This window comes from Schistocerca piceifrons, chromosome 1 (assembly GCF_021461385.2).
Source record: "Schistocerca piceifrons isolate TAMUIC-IGC-003096 chromosome 1, iqSchPice1.1, whole genome shotgun sequence".
Taxonomy (NCBI): Eukaryota; Metazoa; Arthropoda; class Insecta; order Orthoptera; family Acrididae; genus Schistocerca; species Schistocerca piceifrons.
The window spans coordinates 1,130,754,400-1,130,776,622 of NC_060138.1; positions in this window are offsets into that span (position 1 = coordinate 1,130,754,400).

The window sequence follows — 22,223 nt, forward strand, 5'->3', positions numbered from 1 at the left end:
GCTGCCTCGGCTGCTGTCACACCTCTATTGAACTCAAACAGAAAAATATGTTAGGTCGGAAATGTTCCGATGTCTCTACTTTCCATTTTCTCTATTTTCTAGCGTCCATAGCTCCACTCATTATCTCCAGATGACAATATGTGAAGTCAAATAGCAACAGTGAACTGCAAATAAAAAATGGCAATCGATAAATGAATCTATGGCACCGTAATCCAGCATGCAAAACATAAACACTACGAACTTATGCACCGACCTAATAACCCCCTAAACAGTCTAGTCGGTAACGTGCAAAACCGACTGAGCTTCCCTACTTTTGTAATGTGTGCAGCAAATCCCGGCCATGAAACTTGCCCCCGCAGTCGCAGTTTTCCCTTAATCCGTCGTGCAGTTCTCACAAAGTAAGGCTGCTGATGACGCAGGCGGGGTGTTGCGCCCTTAATACCCGGCGGGATCGCCGGCAGCTAACTCTATCGCTACCGCCTCCATCGCCCGTAGTGCGTCTGCGAGGCCGTAGCGAGGGCGACCTAAATCGCATCACGCGCCGTAAAGGAGCCAGCGCGGCCCATTAGACGGAGAAACGGGGCCCCGGAACCGCCAGTCTTATAAAGTCGATGCCCCCCTGATGACCGCTGGCTCGGCTCGCGGCAGCCCAGGCCGCCTAAGCGGCACTTCCTGCAAGAACTCTGCCGTGGGTGCGTGCTCGCCCGCACCGTCACACAGTACAGGCTTCATTTACTGGCGGATGTCTACCCGACACTTTAAGGTCTGCACAAGTATGGGAAGCCATTTCGCTGTGTATAGATCTGTTCATAACCTCACACATAAACTGAGGTTTTATGGAACTAATGGCACAACCAAGCAACGGACCCTGTCATAGCTTACGAAGAGGAGGCAGGGACTTGTTCTTGATGATTTAATCAATGTTCCCAGGAAAGATTCTTCTGAGTGGACACAAATCACTTAGGAGGTCCCACAAGGCTCAGTCTAAGGTCCACTATTTTTTGTCATATACGTAAACGACTTTCCATCTAAGCGGGATTAGTGCTTTTTGCTGATGACACTAGATGATACTAGATCTGTAATCAGCATAAACACGCATACAGCAGGATAGATTTACCTACATGCATGTCTCAAATCAGACACTGTTAACGGTCTGCAGCTGTACGAAATGTACTCTAGGACCAAAAGGACGTTATATCATGAAGGAACTATTCGAATGGAACGTAAAGCAGCAGATGTGATGTATATGAATGGACAAATAAATGATTACAGTTTCAGAAAAATTGGATCATTTTTTGAGGAGAAACAACTTCAGAAATTGAGCAAGTCAGTAACACGTTGGTCGACCTCTAGCAATTACGCAGGCAGTTGTTTGGCTTCGCATTGATTGATGGAGTTGTTGGCTGTGCTCATGAGGGATATCGTGCCAAATTCTGTCCAACTGGCGCGTTATATCGCAAAATTCAGAGGAGGTTGAAGAGTCTTGCCCGTAATACTCTAAATGTTCTCGATTCAGGAGATATCCGGCGACCTAGTTGGCCAAGGTAAGCCTTGGTAAGCATAAAAACGAGCTGTAGAAACTCTTGCCATGTACCGGTGGGCTTTATCTTGCTGAAAAGAGTGTCCAGAATAGCTGTCCATGGATGTCAACAAAACCTGCGATAAAACCAAAGGGATCCTGCTAGGAAAAGAAATGGTATCCCAGACTATCACACCTGGCTGTCGCGCCGGATGACAGTCAGGTTGGTATCTGCAGCTGTTCAAATGGTTCAAATGGCTCTGAGCACTATGGGACTTAACTTCTGAGGTCATCAGTCCCCTAGAACTTAGAACTACTTAAACCTAACTAACCTAAGGACATCACACACATCCATGTCCGAGGCAGGATTCGAACCTGCGACCGTAGCGGTCGCGCAGTTCCAGACTGTAGCGTCTAGAAGCGCTCGGCCACTCTGCAGCTGTCTGTCGTACTTTATTTTACGGGTCCATCTTGATCACACAAACTGTTACACTACTCTATTACTGGTTTCGGCTACTGCTATCTTCAGATCTGTAAAAAAAAAAAAAAAAAAAAAAAAAAAAAAAAAAAAAAAAAAAAAAGGTGGGACTTAACATCTGAGGTCATCAGTCCCCTAGACATAAAACTACTTAAACCTAACTAATCTCACACATCCATACCCGAGGCAGGAATCGAACCTGTGACCGTAGCAGCAGCGCGGTTCCAGACTGAAGCGCCTAAAAGCGCTCGGCCACATCGGCCGGCAAAAGACCGGGTCTAACAAACTAAGTTCAGTTTACTGACGCTAAATTTACAAAAGGCCTGGCGCTACATAAAAATAAAAAGTATCTACATTATTAACAGTCATATATACCAGCCATACATACCGTAAAATATTCTGATGTACGTACGAACGTCAAATTATACATGTGGATATATAGTAAGTGCTGGTGGAGGGCTGGATGCGTCTGGTATTTATACAATTAACTGGATCTAGCAGAGGTTTCTATAGCTAGATACATGGGTAGTCAGTATTACAAATGTAATGGTTAAAGTGCAGTATGTGTAGTCATTAATTAAAATTACTTCACGTGGGAAAATGAGCGTCTACCACTAAAACATGTACTGACATACAACACACGGAATTAGATGCACACTTAAAAACCAAATAGAATGTGCAAATAGTAATAATGTGAAGCTTCTAGCATGGCAAAGTAAAATAAACAATTGTGCAAAAGACAGTGTAAAAAGTTAATAAAATGAAATCTGCCAGCATGACGTAACAACTATAACTGCTAGCGTAAGGTAATCAACGAAACAATGATTGTTAATTAAACAGTCAATAGTCGATAATATATCCGGTGTAGGATCTCAATGGCACCGCCTTGTGGCTTCTCTGTATGACGATCTCGTTTCCTTGAGGCGGAACCTGCGGAGAAAGTCCCGGCATCCTCGTCGCTGGCGGCCGGCGCACACGACACATCAAAATAAGCATTGAGGTTAAACTGTTCTGTTCATTCAGTAGTAATTCCGGTTGTCGTTTTCTATGTCCATAAATCTCCATTTCCTCGAGTTGGTTCAGTAATTGCCCTCTGGTACCCTATGTAACACTTTCATATTATTCTCTATGTTTCCTGCCGAATGTTATTCTCTGTCCAAATGTGTACCGAAAGCGCTCTTATTTTATTTACGCGTATGCGCTCTAGTATAATAGCGAAGCGTAAAAATTTGTGGGATCAAGACTGACCTGTAAAATAAATTGTCACAATACGATCACGGACTCATTTTCAGACTTAAAGTTATCTATGGCATTTCCAGATACGTCTTCAGCCTGGAATCCCATTAGCTGGAGTAGAATTGTCTTGAGTGATGAGCAGTCATAAGTCCTGGTTCGAATTAAGCCCGACGGCCAGCGAAGATGTGTCTGGCGATGCCCTGACAGTGGTGAGATACCAGTCTGACTGTCGCCGGACATACGACACGAAATCCAGGAGTGCTGGTTTTCATAGCAGGATCCCGTTGGTTGTCATCGATGGTACCCTTACAGGACAGTGGTACGTCGACGATGTTCTATACCCACTTTTGTTGACCTTCATGGCAAGCAATCCTGGTCTTACATTTCAGCAAGATAATGCCTGCCCGAACACAAGAGTGTCTACTGCTTGTCTTTGTGCTCACCGAACTATGCCTTGGCCAACAAGGTTGCCGTATCTCTCCACCACTGAGAACGTTCGAAGCATTATGGGCAGTGCCCTGTAACCATTTCAGGATTTTGGCGATCTAACGAGAATATCTAACGCTCCAATTCGGCAAAATTTGGCACGATATCCCTCACGAGGGCATCCAACAACTTTGTCAGTCATTGCCAAGCCGAATAACTGCTGCTAAGGGCCAAGGTGGAGGAATGCGTCGTTGTTTTTCTCAATTCCTGAAACTCTTGTTCTTGAATGAGTCAATCAAATTTTCGGAAATCGGACAATTTGTTTATCTGCACATGTTCATCAGATCTACAGATTTCCGTCCCAGGATCTTAGAGTGTCCTTTGAAATTAGTACACTGACTACGAATTTCTTGACTTGAGCTGTAGTAGGTACACGAGTAGATCCATTGCCCAATACTGATGTAGGAAAGTTTTTTGTAGACTGGCACTCGAACCCAGATTTACTGCTTATCACCAGCTGTCACCTAAACCACCTCGACAGTGGGTAGTGTGTACGGATAGCCGAAGTGGTTAAGGCCACCACTTCCAGTGTGTGGGGAATCTTACATACTTACATGACGGACCTTGAAGATCATATGCCGATCTTATCAACTGCCTCCACCGCTCCCTACCATGTGCAGCTTCTGTCCAGTTTCCTATGCAGCTTTGGTGTTGCAGGTCTTCCTTTAGCTAATCCTATCACCTAGTTCGTAGCCGTCCATGGGGCACTTTCCCTCTGACCTTCTTACCAACACTACTTTTGGACGTAGTCACCCTTGTAGCGTGACCAGCACAGTGTAACCGCTTAACCTTTGCACAATATTAAGCGTTTATTTCTTCATTTTTCACTCTTTTCCACCCTGTTCCTTCACTGCTCCAAAAATACTGGGCATTATCTATCTCGCAAACACCATCAGTTTTCCTCTGTCGCTGTTGGTGGTACTCAGCATCTCTATGCCACATAACAACAGCAATTGTTGTATTATGTCTTCATTTTAACTTCTGTTGAGATTATCTTTTATTTCATGATTGATTTTCGGCTGCTATATAACCTGAAAACATTAACAATTCTTGGTTTACTTCTAACTGGACGTTATTCCACCAGCTGAAATTTCTCAACTAACTTCAACTTCATCTCTCCCAGCTGTAAATCCCCCGGCACATTATGGTTCCTACTCCTACTTAATTCATCACTGCCGTGTCTTCTGTCCCTTTTCTCAAGCCTACCTTCCCTGCACTTCCGCTCATGTCATCCGTTGTTGTAATCATCTCTTTTGTTGACTCTGATACAAATGTCATATTTACGCATTCTTGCATCTGCAGATTTCCGTTCAGACTGATGCCCTTTCCGACTCCCTTTACCTTGCATACAACTTCTTCTTGAAGAAGGTTAAATAATGTGGGTGACAATGCATACCGCAGTTCGTACCTCCACTTCCTTTGCCATTCCATCTTCATATTTTACTTTACCTTTCTTCTCTGTTATACACGCTATTAGTACGTTGACTAATTTCTCAGGTACTCTGATCTCTCTAAGGATGACGTAGAGCATCGCTCTGTGAATATTTTTGTATGTCTATGAAGTATCTGTGAAAGTAGCGAATATTGTTGCAGTTCCAAAATTTTTTCCATAGCTATCTCATAGTAAATATATGGTCAATTATAGATTTTCCAGCTTGGTAGTGCCATACTATTTCGTTGACATATGACTTCACTTTTACAGGTATTATAACTCATATTCAGCAGTGATATTTCTCTACAGAATGTCCCAGGAGGGATGATCAATATTCAGGGATATGACAGGAACGGTCATTCGAGGCAAAAGTCTACTAAACATGGGCTCTGAAATTCTTACCTGCAGAGCTCTGAGCACTTCGTCTTCGATACGGTGAAATAAATCTCTTCTACTGCAAGCTCTTTGCTTTCCATATTTTTAACTGCTGGTAGCATGGACTAAGAGATATGAGCACGCGTTCGTCTTCAGTATTGTGAAACGCATTTCTTCTAATGAACAAGTGCTCATAGCTGTTGAAATATACGTTTTAGAGCGCATGTTTATTACACCATTTTTTCTTGTTTTGGTCCATACTACCTCCTCCCAAAATATGGAGCGCAAAGAGGTTACAGTAAAATAAATTCGTTTCACAGTACCGAAGACGAGGACATGCTTGTAGTTCTCAAGCTATCCGTTTCAATGGTCCATGTTTACTGCATATTTTTGCTTCGAATAGTCCTTTCAAATCCATAAATGTTAGACATTCTTCCTGGGGCACCCCGTGTATTGTGGTGTCACCGCCAGACACCACACTTGCTAGGTGGTAGCCTTGAAATCGGCCGCGGTCCGTTAGTATACGTCGGACCCGCGTGTCGCCACTGTCAGTGATTGCAGACCGAGCGCCGCCACACGGCAGGTCTAGAGACACTTCCTAGCACTCGCCCCAGTTGTACAGCCGACTTTGCTAGCGATGGTTCACTGACAAATTACGTTCTCATTTGCCGAGACGATAGTTAGCATAGCCTTCAGCTACGTCATTTGCTACGACCTAGCAAGGCGCCATTATCATTTGCTATTTATCTTGTGATGCATGTACCGTCAGACCGATGTTCACCAATTATGGATTAAAGTTAAGTATTCCAAAAGCTACGTACTTTTCTTGCTAGTATAATTACTTTACCTGTTCCAGACCTCACGCCATCCTGCATGAGCTTAACGCGTGCCTTTCGGCTGTCTCCTAGTGGCTTGGCTGTCTTGCCAAGTCACAACATGTATGTGCTACAATCTCTCTTGCTTCTCTTCACAAGGATTGGCACAACGACCGCTAGCTTCATTCTTTTGGAATTTCTTCTTTCGTACCAATCACATTAGACTGATGAGCTCTTCACCTCCCTCCTTGATCATCTCCAATATTACTTGACCTTCTGCTGGCGACTTCTTCTGCTTCAGACTGTTTAATGTATTTCTCACATGCTGTTTAGTAACATCAATAGTTTCATAGCCATCACTTGTTCTGTTTCCAGAAATATCTTTTTATGTGGCATTTTATGCCCAGACTGTCACGTAACCTGCTTTAATACGAGGGCGTTTCGGAAAATGAGGTCCGATCGGTCGCGTAATGGAAACCACAGTGAAAATCCGAAATGTTTTATCCGCAGCAGTTAGTCACACCTTCCAGCTACAAGTTGTCTCAGCTCCGACTTAGACATTTGCGTGGCGTTGTACAATCTTTCCAGTACCCTCGTCACAGAAAGCAGCCGCCTGTGCTTTGCCCCAGTTCTCATCGCTGGTCTGCCTTTCGTTGTTCGTGTCAAAGTGTTGTCCTCGTAGCCAGCTGTACATCTGACCAGAGGCGAACAACGGAGGGACGCAATTAAGGGCTGCATTGTGGGTGATCAAACACTTCCCATCGAAAACTCTGCAGCAGCGTCTCCATTGCCCCTACAGAATGCGACTGAAAATTGTCTTGAAGAAAGAAGCGCATGACATTTACGTTATGTTGACTGCATAGCTTCAGACGAAATCTCTCACCAGATCCACATGCTTGGCGGGAGACAGTATTTCTACGTGATAATTTTGCGCTCTGCACTAAAACGAGCGAGTTGAAGCGATCGACAGACACACTAAAGAAACTGCCCAACACATCTGTGCAACGTTCCATCGGTTTTATGCAGTGCTTTCAATTTCGCAATTACGTAGGATTTTTACACTACTGGCCATTAAAATTGCTACACCAAGAAGAAATGCAGGTGATAAAAGGGTATTCATAGGACAAATATATTGTACTAGAACTGACATGTGATTACATTTTCACGCAGTTTGGGTGCATAGATCCGGAGAAATCAGCACCCAGAACAATCTCCTCTGGCCGTAATAACGGCCTTGATACACCTGGGCATTGAGTCAAACAGAGCTTGGATGGCGTGTACAGGTACAGCTGCCTATGCAGCTTCAACACGATACCACAGTTCATCAAGAGTAGTGACTGGCGTATTGTGACGAGCCAGTTGCTCGGCCGCCATTGACCAGACGTTTTCAATTGATGAGAGATCTGGAGAATGTGCTGGTCAGGGCAGCAGTCGAACATTTTCTGTGTAGGGAAAGGCCCGTACAGGACCGGCAACATGCAGTCGTGCATTATCCTGCTGAAATGTAGGGTTTCGCAGGGATCGAATGAAGGGTAGACTCATGGCTCGTAACACATCTGATATGTAACGTCCACTGTTCAAAGTGCCGTCAATGCGAACAAGATGTGACCGAGACGTGTAACCAATGGCACCCCATACCATCACGCCGGGTGATACTCCAGTATGGCGATGACGAATACACGCTTCCAATGTGCGTTCACCGCCATGTCGCCAAACACGGATGCGAGCATCATGATGCTGTAAACAGAACCTGGATTCATCCGAAAAAATGACGTTTTGCCATTCGTGCACTCAGGTTCGTCGTTGAGTACACCGTCGCAGGCGCTCTTGTCTGTGATGCAGCTTCAAGGGTAACCTCAACCATGGTCTCCGAGCTGATAGTCCATGCTGCTGCAGACGTCGTCGAACTGTTCGTGCAGATGGTTGTTGTCTTGCAAAGGTCCCCATCTGTTGACTCAGGGATCGAGACGTGGCTGCACGATCCATTACAGCCATGCGGATAAGTTGCCTGTCATGTCGACTGCTAGTGATACGAGGCCGTTGGGATCCTGCACGGCGTTCCATATTACCCTCCTGAACCCACCTATTCCGTATTCTGCTATCAGTCATTGGATCTCGACCAACGCGAGCAGCAATGTTGCGATACGATAAACCGCAATCGCGATAGACTACAATCCAACCTTTATCAAAACGTGATGGTACGCATTTCTCCTCCTTTCACGAGGCATCACAACAACGTTTCACCAGGCAACGCCGGTCAGCTGCTGTTTGTGTATGAGAAATCGGTTGGAAACTGTCCTCATGTCAGCACGTTGTAGGTGTCGCCACCGGCGCCAACCTTGTGTGAATGCTCTGAAAAGCTAATCATTTGCGTATCACAGCATCTTCTTCCTGTCGGTTAAATTTCGCGTCTGTAGCACGTCATCGTCGTGGTGTAGCAATTTTAATGGCCAGTAGTGTATATTTAAAAAATACTGACAAGCTTTTTTCAGGGGTGCTTCTGATTGTACTTGTCAATTTCTGGTCTTTTTAATGTTTCGCATGGTCTCTTATAAATTCATGATGTTAAAATAGTTTCGAGAGTAACAAGTATGTACATATATTTTATTATGTTGTGCCGTATGTATTTGTCTTAACGCTGCCACTTTCATTTTGTAGTTTCAAGTGGATTAATTGTTTCCCATCACTTCCTGTAGAGCTTCTGTGGTGGATCTTGATGCGTACTCTTTTTATTATCCAGGGGCCTGAAAATGGCACAATGAATTGCCGAAACTAGTGGCGAAAATAAAACAACATCTCAAATGCACGGCTGTTCGGCTAATTTTATTGTTAAATAAATATGTACGTGGGACGTCGAAGTTGTGGCTTGTAGTGACGTAAATTAGGAGATAATTAGCGGCCGTCATGAGCAGCTGCGACGCGTCGCGTCTTGGCTTCGACCTCCGGCCTGCGGGCAGGATCCTCCTGTCAGCGTGCAGCGCCCCCTCTACCTCTCCAGCACACACACACACACACACACACTCACACACATACACACACTGTGGCACGTACTGCGCTGTGACCCCCAATTACCCTGCCCAGAGTGGTCTGCATGCTTCCGTTATAAGCTGCTCAGCACCGCCTGTCACGTGCTACAGCAGGCTCTGAGCAGGCCGCTTTATCCAGCCAGCTGCGCAGGCCGCTCTGAGAGCCTAATTTGTCGCTCGGTTCGGTGTGTCGCCTGCCGGTAGTGTGTGCCACGCCCCGAAACAGTGGTCAGTTTCACGCTCGTCCCGGAGATCTACGGTACGTGCGAGGTCTGTTCAAAAAATTTCCCCACAAACTTTTTCTACTGTTACCTTTTACTTACTGTGCATGGTCTCCTCCGAAATACTCTCCTCCACAATTGATACACAGCTCCCAATGCCGTTTCCACTTCCGGAAGCAGTCTCGGTACGCCTCTTGCTGGATCGTGCGAAGCGAGTTTGCGAATTTTCTTTTATCTCGTCTATCTTTGAAAACCTCCGTCCTTCCTACGGGGTTTTCAACTTTGCAAATTGTCAGCAGCGGCCAGGTCGGGACAGTACAGAAGATGAGGCAGCACACTGATTTCGTTTTTTGTGCACGCACAAACAGGGATGAATGTACGGGTGCGTTATAGGGATGCAAGAACCATGAATTGTCTCGCCAGATTGCAAGCCGTTTCCTTCTCACGTTTTCTCGCAGGCATCGCAACACATCCCGAGAATATCATAGATCGACAGTTTGTCCATCTGGCATGAATGCATGATGAACTAATCCTTCAAAGTTCACCTGACCTTTGGTCTTGAAGAAGCTTTTCCAAGCCATTGTGAAGATTGTACCTTGGTTTCAGCATCATAACCGTAGACCCACGTCTCACCACCAGTTATGATTCTCTTAAGGAGGGGTAGGACGTTAAACGGGCCGACTTGGTGCAGGAGAGGCACCACAGGACATTTTAATTTCTACTGTCTATACTTTTACAAATAAATTCATACAACTTTGTCGGCATGACCAGGAAGGATTCAGGATTCACACTCATAGCAGTGGAAGTGCAAAAACATAACAAAATAATTTTTTGTTTTTTTACATATGAAATTTCATCATTTTTTCACTTACTGTTGGCTGCATTTGTTGCTATAGGTACATTTTTCTTCACAAGTAAGAGAGATTCTTTGATGAATTTTGCACAGCATACAAACCATACCTACAAGTGTATGAAACTCTAGATTTTTCCAAATCTATTAAAAACTGTGGTAAAAATTGAGATAATTAACTACAAAATTTGATTTTTTCTAAACATAAAGTCCAAAACGTAACAGATCATTCATTTTTTCGTAAATTAAATAAATTCTAGAGTTTCAGACACCTGTAAGTATGGTTTGTATGCTCTGCAAAATTCATCGAACAGTCTCTCTTACTTATGAAGAAAAGTGTACCTATAGCAACAAATGCAGCCAATAGTAAGTGAAAAAATGATGAAATTTCACATGTAAAAAAATTATTTTGTTATGTTTCTCAACTTCCGCTGCTACAGAGTGTGAATCCTGAATCCTTCCTGGTCATGCTGACAAAGTTTTATGAATTTACTTTTAAAAGTATAGACAATGGAAATTAAAATGTCCTGTGGTGCCTCTCCTGCTCCAAGTCGGCCCGTTTGACGTCCTACCCCCCTTAAGGAACATCTCGTTGTCATTTGCGCAATCGAAAAGCTCTTCACAGATTGCGAGGTGGAGGTCTTTCTGGTTTTGACTCATGAGACGTGGTACGAAAATGGCGGCAACGCGATGTATTCCGAGATGCTGTGTCAGGACTTCATGACATGATCCAACTGAAGTGTTACATTCCTCTACAATCTTTTGGACAGTCAATCTTCTATCGGCACAAACAGTTTCGTTGAGGGTGCTGACGTGAGCATCGTCGATACACGTCGAAGGGCGCCCTGAACAAGCGTCATATTTAATTTCCGTTCTGCCATTTTTAAACCGTGTGAACCACTCATCAGCATAGGCTTCCTGCATCATTTGGTGTGTCTCTGTAAACGTCTTATTGAGTTTGACGCAAAATTTAATGCAGACGCGTTGCTCCTCTAACCCTGCCATCAAATTCGCAAACTGTGCTTCACAACGTTCTGCTCAATACAGCACTGAACAATAACTACCAGACATACAACAATGAAACTTTCGGCAGTTGCGCATAAACACAGGCGAGTGCAGGGACGCCAACCGCATTTAGCTGGCGTGAATTTACGAATGTTCCGGAATTTTTCGAACAGCCCTCGTATTACGCGCTTGGGAAGTCTACCCTAGGCATACGAATAAACACTATCTGGTCAAAAGTACTCGGGCGCCTGTCAGTGGGCGTTAATATGACGTGTGTACACCCATCGCCGTTACGACGGCTTCAACTTTGCTGGGGAGACTTTCGGTGAGGTGTTGGAAAGTTCGTGGAGGAATAAAACCCCATTCTTCTCACAGAGTCAAAACCAGAGATCGCACTGATGCAGGGACATTAGGGTCTAGAACGAAGTCGACATTATGATTCTCCGTAAAGGTGTTCACCAAGCGAGGTGGCTCACTTTTTAGCACCTGGACTCGGTTTCAGGAGGTCGACGGTTTCTGTGGTTTCCCTAAATCATTTCAGGCAAATGCCGAAATTGTTTCTCTGAAAAGGCATGGGCGACTTCCTTCCCCATCTTTCCCCAATCTGATGGAACCGATGACCTCGCTTTTTGGTCCTCTCCTGTAACCAGCCACCTCCATGCCAGACTAGTCCGTTACAGGAATGTTATCGTCCGCAAAAGATTTCCTCACAGGTTTCTGCTTGATAACACAGTGTATTCTCGTACTGACACAATTATGGTCTCGGAAATGTTTCAGTGGAATGCGTTCATATCCTCCCTCCCGCACTTAGCGTTTTCTTTAGCGCGATAATGCGACAACATCCAACCGTGGAAAATCCATGCTGTAACCCCACCTCCTGCGCACCTCATTGACACTACAGATAATGGCAGCTAAAGCTCCCCAGGAATTCGCCACACCCAAACCCTTCCATCGTACTGCCACTCCACACCGGACGTTTCCAGCTGTCCAATGTCCAGTGACGTCGCTGTTTACACCACCTCAAGCGTCGCTTAGCAGTGGCTGCAGAAATGCGTGGCTTATGAGGAGTTCCTCCACCACTGTACCCCTACCTTTTTGAATCCCTCCTTGCAGCTTGCAGTCATTACTATAGCCCACGAGTGATTCCTCTCACTGACTTCAGGCGATTGTTTTACAACCACTCTTCGCACTGCTCGACTGTGCCTATACCTGCAGCAGTTCTTGGTCTGCCTGTGCTGCTTCTTCCGCGTATTCACATCACAAACACATCACAAGCAGTTGACCTGGACAGCTTTGGGAAGTTTGATACTTTCGTGATGGATTTGTTATTGGGGTCACATCCAATACCGCGTCCACGTTCAAAGTCGTTGACCTCTCCTCACAGACCCCTTCCGCTGTTACTGCTCCTCTACTGACAACACAATACCCTCCACCTCCTTTTATACTTGGGGCCCGCGTTTCGTGGTAGCTGGTGGTTCAAAAATGGTTCAAATGGCTCTGAGCACCATGTGACTTAACTTCTGAGGTCATCAGTCGCCTAGAACTTAGAACTAATTAAACTTAACTAACCGAAGGACATCACACACATTCATGCCCGATGGAGGATTCGAACCTGCGACCGTAGCGGACGCTCGGCTCCAGACTGTAGCGCCTAGAACTTCACGGCCCTAGCTGGTGGTCAGTTTTACATAACATGGGCATGTCCGGATACTTCTGCCCAGCTAGTGTACATGCAAAGGCTAGATAAAAAAGCGCATCTGACTCCTGCATGTACCAAGAATAAAAGAACGGCTCAGCATAATTGCGAACAAATAGCCCTAACTTCGATAAGCTGCAGAATCTTCTTGATCCTATTCTGAGTTGTAATATAATAAATTTCCATGAAAGAGAAGATAGCTCCTGTACACAGGTCAATACGGATTTAGAAAGCATCGCTCGTGTAAAACTGAACTTGCCTTTTCTCACACGATATCCCACGAACGACTGCTGAAGGGCGGCAGAAAAATTCCGTATTCTTAGAATTTCGGAAAGGGTTTTACACAGGGCCCCACGGCAGACTGTCATCGAAGATAAGAGCACACGCAGTACGTTTCCATATATGTAAGTTGTGGGCTTTATAAAATAACTACGCACCATCCGACTCAACGTTCAAACATTAAAAGTTTTGGCTGGTTTCGTTGTCTAGGGGATGGGATATTACAAGCCAAATAGTGCTGAGTCTACAGTACACAATATGAATACACAAATGAATCGAATGGTCAAAGGTTCTTATCACTCAGAAATTGCGAGTTAGTATAGATATTTATAACTGAAAGATTGTAATTAAATAAAATCTGCAGGTGCTATTTTAACGACTTGAAATGATAAGTACGATAGCAGAAGGACCTTTGAAAATGCCATATATTTCTGCAAACACCTCTTGGTGTCGATGGTCCAGCAATTGAAATATAAGCTGAATAACAGGGAAACAATTGACTCCTATTGCACGACATTAGTCATGAATGACAACATAGCTCGCGAGATGTTCACTTTTAAACGCGCACTACGTCTTCACTCTAGAAGTCACGGAAATCTCGCAAGTACATAACTCAGCACTCCGAAGTATTTCTCTCTCGCGACCACGCGCAAATCGTTCCACACTGTCCAAGTCTTTCCCCGAATCGACGTCCGTCGCGCCGTCGCGTCCAGCACTTCCCGTGCCGTGTCTTACCGACCGAGTCCTGTGTCGTCCTGCCCAGACCTCCCTCGTGTCCTCTCCGGAAACTCACTTCCATCGAGTCTTCCCATTCACAAGCACTGTGATTGGCTAGAGCGATCGCGCTATGTCTTCAAGCCAACGCACCCACACAACATAATGAAACACATTTAAATACTTGAAATTAAATAAATATTCCTACGGCTGGACCACAAACACTCTCTAACACACATTATTAAATACATAAACAATTAAATAAACATATATCAAAAGAAAGAAAGCAAAAGGTAGGCAAGGAGCCTAATGTCTCTATGCTTTCTAAAACACTGTAAATAATTGATCAGTTTCTTCATGAATAGCATATATCTGATATTAACAAAGATATGGATGAATCAATATGTTTATAAGCATGCTGCTACCGTTTTTTCGTGTAACCGTCGAGTATTTACGGCCTGACGCGATTGATAGTTATCGGCCACTTTGACCTCCAATAACACACGTATTATTCAAGTTACATGCCTGTAATTCATACCAATTTAGGTTTACACTATTAGCCTTCTAAAGACGCGGCGACTGACAAAATCAGATGAACCTTTTATATTTTGGAAATTCGTTGCTGAGTGTTACTTGTATAATTTACCGTCAGATACTAAACTTTAAACTAATAAAGATGTTGAAAATCTAATTACAACATCGGAGTCGTCGTGCAAATAGTAGTAATGTACATGTTTCTTTTTGAGGTATCATGATTCATCTGGCTACTATTAATTTCTATATGAATTGTGAAATGTCCGCCATTAAGGCTTCACAAAGTCCGCCGTCTTTGGTACTCTCGGCGTGTCTCCTTCATCGACACAGAGCACCGTCCTCGTCGCAGCGGAATTCCCAGCCACGCGGCCGATGGACCACGTGCTCCGATCGATGTCCGGCACCACGCGGCCGGCCTGCCGAGGCCCCGCTAGCCGAACGGCCCGAGCGGTAGCCACCAACTCTGAACTTAGAATATTTTCAGGGCGCCACAACTATCCCGTTACCTCACAGTGTGGCTCGAGGACTTCTAAAGTAAGAGAACTCAGTACATTGTCCTCGACAGCGGGTGTTCACCAGAGACAAGGGCATCGGCAGGAGTGCCCAGGGGGAGTGTCATAGGTCCGCTCTTATTCTCTATATACATAACGATGTGATAGACGGGGTGAACAGCAATGTGCGATTCTTCGCTGATGATGCTCTTGTGCATGGGAAATTGTCTTTGTTGTAGTAGTAGGAGGATAGTGTGTAACCTCCCCCTCACTTATCGACCTTAATGACAGTGAAAAATTAAACCGCGTGTACCTAATGGAAATTTGAGAAAAGCAATCGTCACCGAAGTTAATCTGTCGGTAAAGAGGGAGGAATGGGTTACATCTAAATGAAAGGAAAAATCCAAATGAAATCGGTGGAAATTAATTTTAAGAAAAGGGTAAAATTAATAAAGAAAATAAATGTGCGGTCGTTACGTTAACAATTAATTGGCGTTAATCCGATATTTGAGATTTGGGGAAAATTACGGTCGCCAGACCTATGGACAACTACTATAACAACTGAAAATGAAAGATAAATGCACATATAATTAGCACTAAAAGCATGGCAACTGAAGGTTGACACGTGTTGTGTGAAAACTGAATGTTTGTCAGAAGTAATAAATTTCGCTGCACTCTGACTTAATTTAGCAAAAGAATTAATAAAACTGGAAAATTGAAAGTCAATTTAGTGACTGAAATTAATAGTGAGCTTTATTTCTGAAGCACATCGAAATTCAGTAAAATACGGTTAGTCTTGGGCTACCTCAACAATCATTTCAAAAGCTACTTGAATCTACGCAATTTAGAAATAAGAGATTTAACTTTGAACTTGAATTTAATGATTCTGAACAATTAACAATAGTAAAATTTACTACGTACCAAGCTGAGCTGCAGTCACAGGTAAGCTCAAATATGGTAACAAAACTCGCACTCTTAATTTGTGCTTGTGTAATCTAAATATTGTAGCCAGCTACGAATACTTTAACTGAACTTTGAAATTAAGACAGTAAGATGGAATGATATTACTTTAATGCTGGCGTTTGAATTTTAACGACACTCGGGTTCATTCCGGAAAAGGAAGGGACCCTGCTTGTAATGCAATTGGGACAATGAGCAACAAATGTTCATGCAAAGTTGCTGTAATTTTAGTTATGAAAATGCAACAATTTGAAAAGCTGAGGTCTGCCATACAGTTCTAAAACTTTACGTGCTTTTAGTCTTCCTTGTTGGTTGATTGAAGGTTTGAAGTCGTCGATCGAGGAGGTGGCGACAGTCACTCATTGTTGGCCGTCGCTGTTGCAGAAGCTGGATGTTGACGCGCCTTCTTCTCGACACGGTCACCAGGCGAAACGAGCTCTTGGTGTGCGCCAGCTAATGCTTCCCGTCCGCGACACCGTGTCAGAAACTATCATAGCAAGTCGAGCGCAATTATATGCTGCCAAACCCCGAAAGCCCGGCAACTCGCGGGAGCGTCACACAACACACCTGCTCCACTGCCCTACTCCCGCCAGACTCGCTCTGTCTGCGCTCCATGCGGCAGAGTTAACACTACCAAAGATCCTAAACACTTTGGTTCCCCACACGACCTATCGATGTAGTCGTTCGATAGCATAGTTTTCCCTAGGCCAGACCCAGCGTAAAAATACAAATAATATTTACAAAACAAACCAATTATACATCGACATAAATGCATAAATAGTAAAACAATTACAATATATAAAGACACAGATATGTCATATCTTCAGGTAACAAATAATGGGAAAAAATTTATAGTACAGTAGATGGAAATAGGAGGATATGCATTTTCGGCGTTACATGTCTTGGACAGAATTTCAATTTCGTGTGATGAATCACAGATTGCTCTAAATACGTAAAAATTTTAAATTAATGCAGGTGAGTAGGGGAAACAATTGAGTACTGTTCGAATAAAGTGTTAGTGGTATGGGCCTTGACACAGCCACATTGGCTAAATATCTAGGGCTACCATCGTAAAGTGATGTGAAAGTGAAGACGCACATAAAGCTAGTTGCAGGTGAGGCGAATGATCAGGTTCGTTTTACTGGGAGAATTCTGGGAAAATGTAGCTCGTCTGCAAAGGACGTCATGTACAGAACACTTGTACAACCCATTCTCGAAAGTTACTCGAACATTAGGGATCGCAACCAAATGGGATTAAGGGAAATGACAAAAGTAATTCAAAAGTCTGCCTCCGTATTTGCTACTAGTACGATCGGTCAAATACTGTGAACTCATTTAGGAAGAAGGCGTTCTTTTTAGCAAAACTTATTTACTCACTTTCTCACAAAGAGAATAAGAATATGAAAATCGTTAAATTGGTGTGAGAACATCTACTTCTGAACTTAATAGCAAAATTTCACTTCAGCACTTCTACTGCGTAAATCACACAGTAGTCTTATTTTCAAGTTAAAAGTTAGTTCACAACAATTGTACTCTGACATTTACCAAAATTAGTGCTTGTATATACTGAATAAAGCATTTCAAATTTTTTTACAAGTTTGCTCGGAACAGTGAAACACCAGTAATGGACGCTATATGTGTGAACGATTAGGAATAAAATAACTGCGTGAATCAAATTTTATTTTTAACACAAAAATTATTCAAAAAAAGTTAATTTTCAATTAATTGTTCATTCGTCTACACTTCCAGTTACACAGATCGTAACCTGTTGGCTGTAGTCATTGGGTGTGGCGGGTAGTAATGGCGTACGAGTTTCTTGAAGCATGGATTGAATTAATTCTCCTTAGTGTCGTTTTAACGTCCATAACATAGCTCGACAACTTGTACCGAAGCAGTAATAATTCAGCAGTCATCATCCGATGTTGATGTGCAACAGTTTCCAGGCAAGGCATCGCCTGCTCCGTCCGAGTGTTGCCTCTTTCTCTGTTGAATACAGACTGTGTCCTCTCGTTCTCGCTCGCTCTACAGGTAGCGCGCCACGTTTCCCACAGCAACTTCTGTACAGTACGAAAGCACTCCATCGTCTACGTAACACACATCCTACACATCGTCCCTAAGCGTGTACCATTTTGTACAAATGACAAATTCGACAAATACGTAAAATTACATATACGAACATTTTCATTTCATTAATCCATGATAAAATACGAGGGTTGGAACTTAAATAGTGGCAACACTGCTGTGGAGACACTATGCAATGAAATCTACTATTGTCGCTGATAGCACACGTTGTTGGCATACCTACCTTACCTCCGAGCAAATGGACTCGCCCGTCCCACGTCACCGGCGGGAGCACGATCGAGGGGAACACAGTCCCCCCTTCTGAGCGAGCGGTCTAACGTAACGGTGTCACTATGTTTTCGAAACAGGAACAACGGAGTTGGACCAAGATAGAATGTACCAGAGGTCGTACAGCACGACAGTGTCATCAAGGTCTTCAGGAGGCGTGCGGGGAATTGGCATTGCCATACAGAACAGTGGCACGTTGGGTAAAAGCCTTCAACGAAGGTGGGAAAACTGTGGCAGACATGCATCGGGCAGGTCGTCCTAGCGTCTCTGAAGAAGTGCATGCTGTTGCCACGTGACAGTGATCGACGTCGTACGATTCGTGAGCTCGCCCACGAAACCGGATTAGCGCATACGACTGTGCTTCACATCCTGAAGGAAAGCCTGGGCATGCGAAAATTGCATCACGATGGGCTCCGCACGACTTGATGGAAATGCGGGAATGGATGCGTTACGAAACTGCTCAGACGCACTTGGAGCGCTATGAATGCGAAGGAGAGGCTTTCTTACGCCGTATCGTAACACTGGATGAGACATGGGCCACATCGTGCGAGCCAAAACTGAAACGCAAATCCAACGAATGGCATCATTGTGCGTCGCCGCCAAAGTCGAAAGTGCGTCAGAGCCCCAGTATGGTGAAAGTTTTGGTGATTCTCGTGCACGACTGTGATGGTGTTATCCTAACGCATTCTAAGTAGGCTGTCTATGTTTTCTTATTGGCAACGTTACGTAGCGCTCTGTAGGAAAATCACTGGCTGTGCTGTGTGCAGTCTGTGGCTAGTTTCCATTGTTGTCTGCCATTGTAGTGTTGGGCAGCGGCAGCTGGATGTGAACAGCGCGTAGCGTTGCGCAGTTGGAGGTGAGCCGCCAGCAGTGGTGGATGTGGGGAGAGAAATGGCGGAGTTTTGAAATTTGTAAGACTGGATGTCATGAACTGTTATGTATATTATGATTTTGCAACGCTATTAAGGTAGACACATTGTTTGTTCTCTATTAAAATCTTTCAGTTGCTAACTATGCCTATCAGTAGTTAGTGGCTTCCGTAGTTTTAATCTTTTATTTAGCTGGCAGTAGCAGCGCTCGCTATATTGCAGTAGTTCGAGTAACGAAGATTTTTGTGAGGTAAGTGATTTGTGAAAGGTGTAGGTTAATGTTAGTCAGAGCCATTCTTTTGTAGGGATTTTTGAAAGTCAGATTGCGTTGCGCTAAAAATATTGCGTGTCAGTTTAAGCACAGTCATGTATAAGTGTTCTAAGGGGACGTTTCAGCATTACTTTCCTCCACGGGAGACCGTCAGTGCATAGTATTACTCTTCGTTCTTGGAGCATCACTTGCGACCAGCTTTGAGAAAGAAGCGGCATCACTTTCTCCGCAACCCAACCATCATTTTGCACGACAATGCGCGTGCGCATACAGCGCAAGCTGTGGCTGCTCTGTTCGGTCGATCGGACTGTGAAGTACTGTACCATCCACCATACTCCCCGGACTTAAGTCCCTGTGACTGATTTGATTCCGAATATGAAGGAACCACTTCGTGGCATTCGCTTCAGAACTGTTCCAGAGATTCGACAGGCAGTAGACCACTCCATTCGCACCATCAACAGAACAGGCACTGCTAACGGTATGCTACGCCTTCCACATCGCTGGCAACGGGCTCTACACAACGATCGTGACTTCTCTGAAGGACAGTAAAGGGTGCAAACATGTAATTCGTTTGTATCGGTTATGAATAAATAGTTGCTACTATTTAAGTTCCAACCCTCGTATTACTTAGTAACTTATACATTTCACATATTTCTTTACAAGGGTTAAAAATATACATCAGCCAAACACTCTAACTACACATATATCTCTCATTCCAAAATTTCTTTGTATATCAGAGTTATATTATGATAAATTTTAAAAGCAAAAGTTTTTACAGAGTAGATGATTGATTAAATAATAGTGTTATACACTGCCCGCCCAACAATTGCCAGTCGCGCTTGTTGAAGAATAGAACACTCAACCAGAAGAACTTAGCAGCCTTGCGGCCAGCATGGGAGGACGTAGCAGAGCTTACGTTACCGTCCGTGCTTGCCAAACACACACTATTAAGAACGATGGCCCGCAGTTTGTACTTTGCAGGGGCTACAGAAGAGGGCTGCAGGGGACGATCACAAATCTTTGTGGCTTCAGTGTAACTACTGTCTTTGAATAAAAGTGCCGTTTCTATTCGTCTCATTGCGTATTTCTTAGTTATCTTCTGTATTATACTGTGGCAGCCGTTTCTATATATGGTCCAAGTTTCATCGATCTAGGTTACTTGAAAGTGACACATCATGCAAAAGTCATTTTCGTTCTTACATTTTGCACACCTATGTGTTTCGTGTGCTTAACATACATTGAATCCATATCTTTGACGACAAATTTTGTATAGGATGCAGCACACACTAGTTTTTATTGCAGCGAACTTCTCCCTCACGTGCAACGATGAAATACTCGCCACTAGTTGGCTGAGATTCGAAAGTGCGTTCTATTTAGCGAGCAGCACATAACTCATCAAAGACAATACAGACATTCCGAAACTGACACCAAATTTCATAGTAATTCAAGTACGCCTGCTATGGAAATAACTGTTCTTTTTAATAGCTAAACATGTTTCATCATCTTTGTGTTATCGTTAATGGGTGCTTTTATTCCACCCTGAAAAATGTAAATTATTTATGTAATATTGACTGGAACGAAAATTAGGTCTGCAAGTATTTTTTCTGTTGTGATTATTACCTCGGGGAAGATCAGTTTGGATTCCGTAGAAATATTGGAACACGTGAGGCAATACTGACCCTACGACCTATCTTAGAAGCTAGATTAAGGAAAAGCAAACCTACGTTTCTAGCATTTGTAGACTTAGAGAAAGCGTTTGACAATGTTGACTGGAATACTCTCTTTCAAATTCTGAAGGTGGCAGGGGTAAAATACAGGGAGCGAAAGGCTATTTACAATTTGTACACAAACCAGATGGCAGTTATAAGAGTCGAGGGGAATGAAAGGGAAGCAATGGTTGGGAAGGGAGTGAGACAGGGTTGTAGCCTATCCCCAATGTTATTTAATCTTTATATTAAGCAAGCAGTGAAAGAAACTAAATAAAAATTCGGTGTAGGTATTAAAATCCATGGAGAAGTAATAAAATCTTTGAGGTTTGCCGATCACATTGTAATTCTGTCAGAGACAGCAAAGGACTTGGAAGAGCAGTTGAACGGAATGGATAGTGTCTTGAAAGGAGGATACAAGATGAACATCAACAGAAGCAAAACGAGAATAATGGAATGTAGTCGAATTAAGTCGGGTGATGCTGAGGGAATTAGATTAGGAAATGAGACACTTAAAGTAGTAAAGTAGTTTTGCTATTTGGGGAGCAAAATAACTGACGATGGTCGAAGTAGAGAGGATATAAAATGCAGACCGGCAATGGCAAGGAAAGCGTTTCTGAAGAAGTGAAATTTGTTAACATCGAATATAGATTTAAGTGTCAGGAAGTCATTTCTGAAAGTATTTGTATGGAGTGTGGCCATGTATGGAAGTGAAACATGGACAATAACTAGTTTGGACAAGAAGAGGATAGAAGCTTTCGAAATGTGGTGCTACAGAAGAATGCTGAAGATTAGATGGGTAGATCACATAACTAATGAGGAGGTATTGAATAGGATTGGGGAGAAGAGAAGTTTGTGGCACAACTTGACTAGAAGAAGGGATCGGTTGGTAGGATATGTCCTGAGGCATC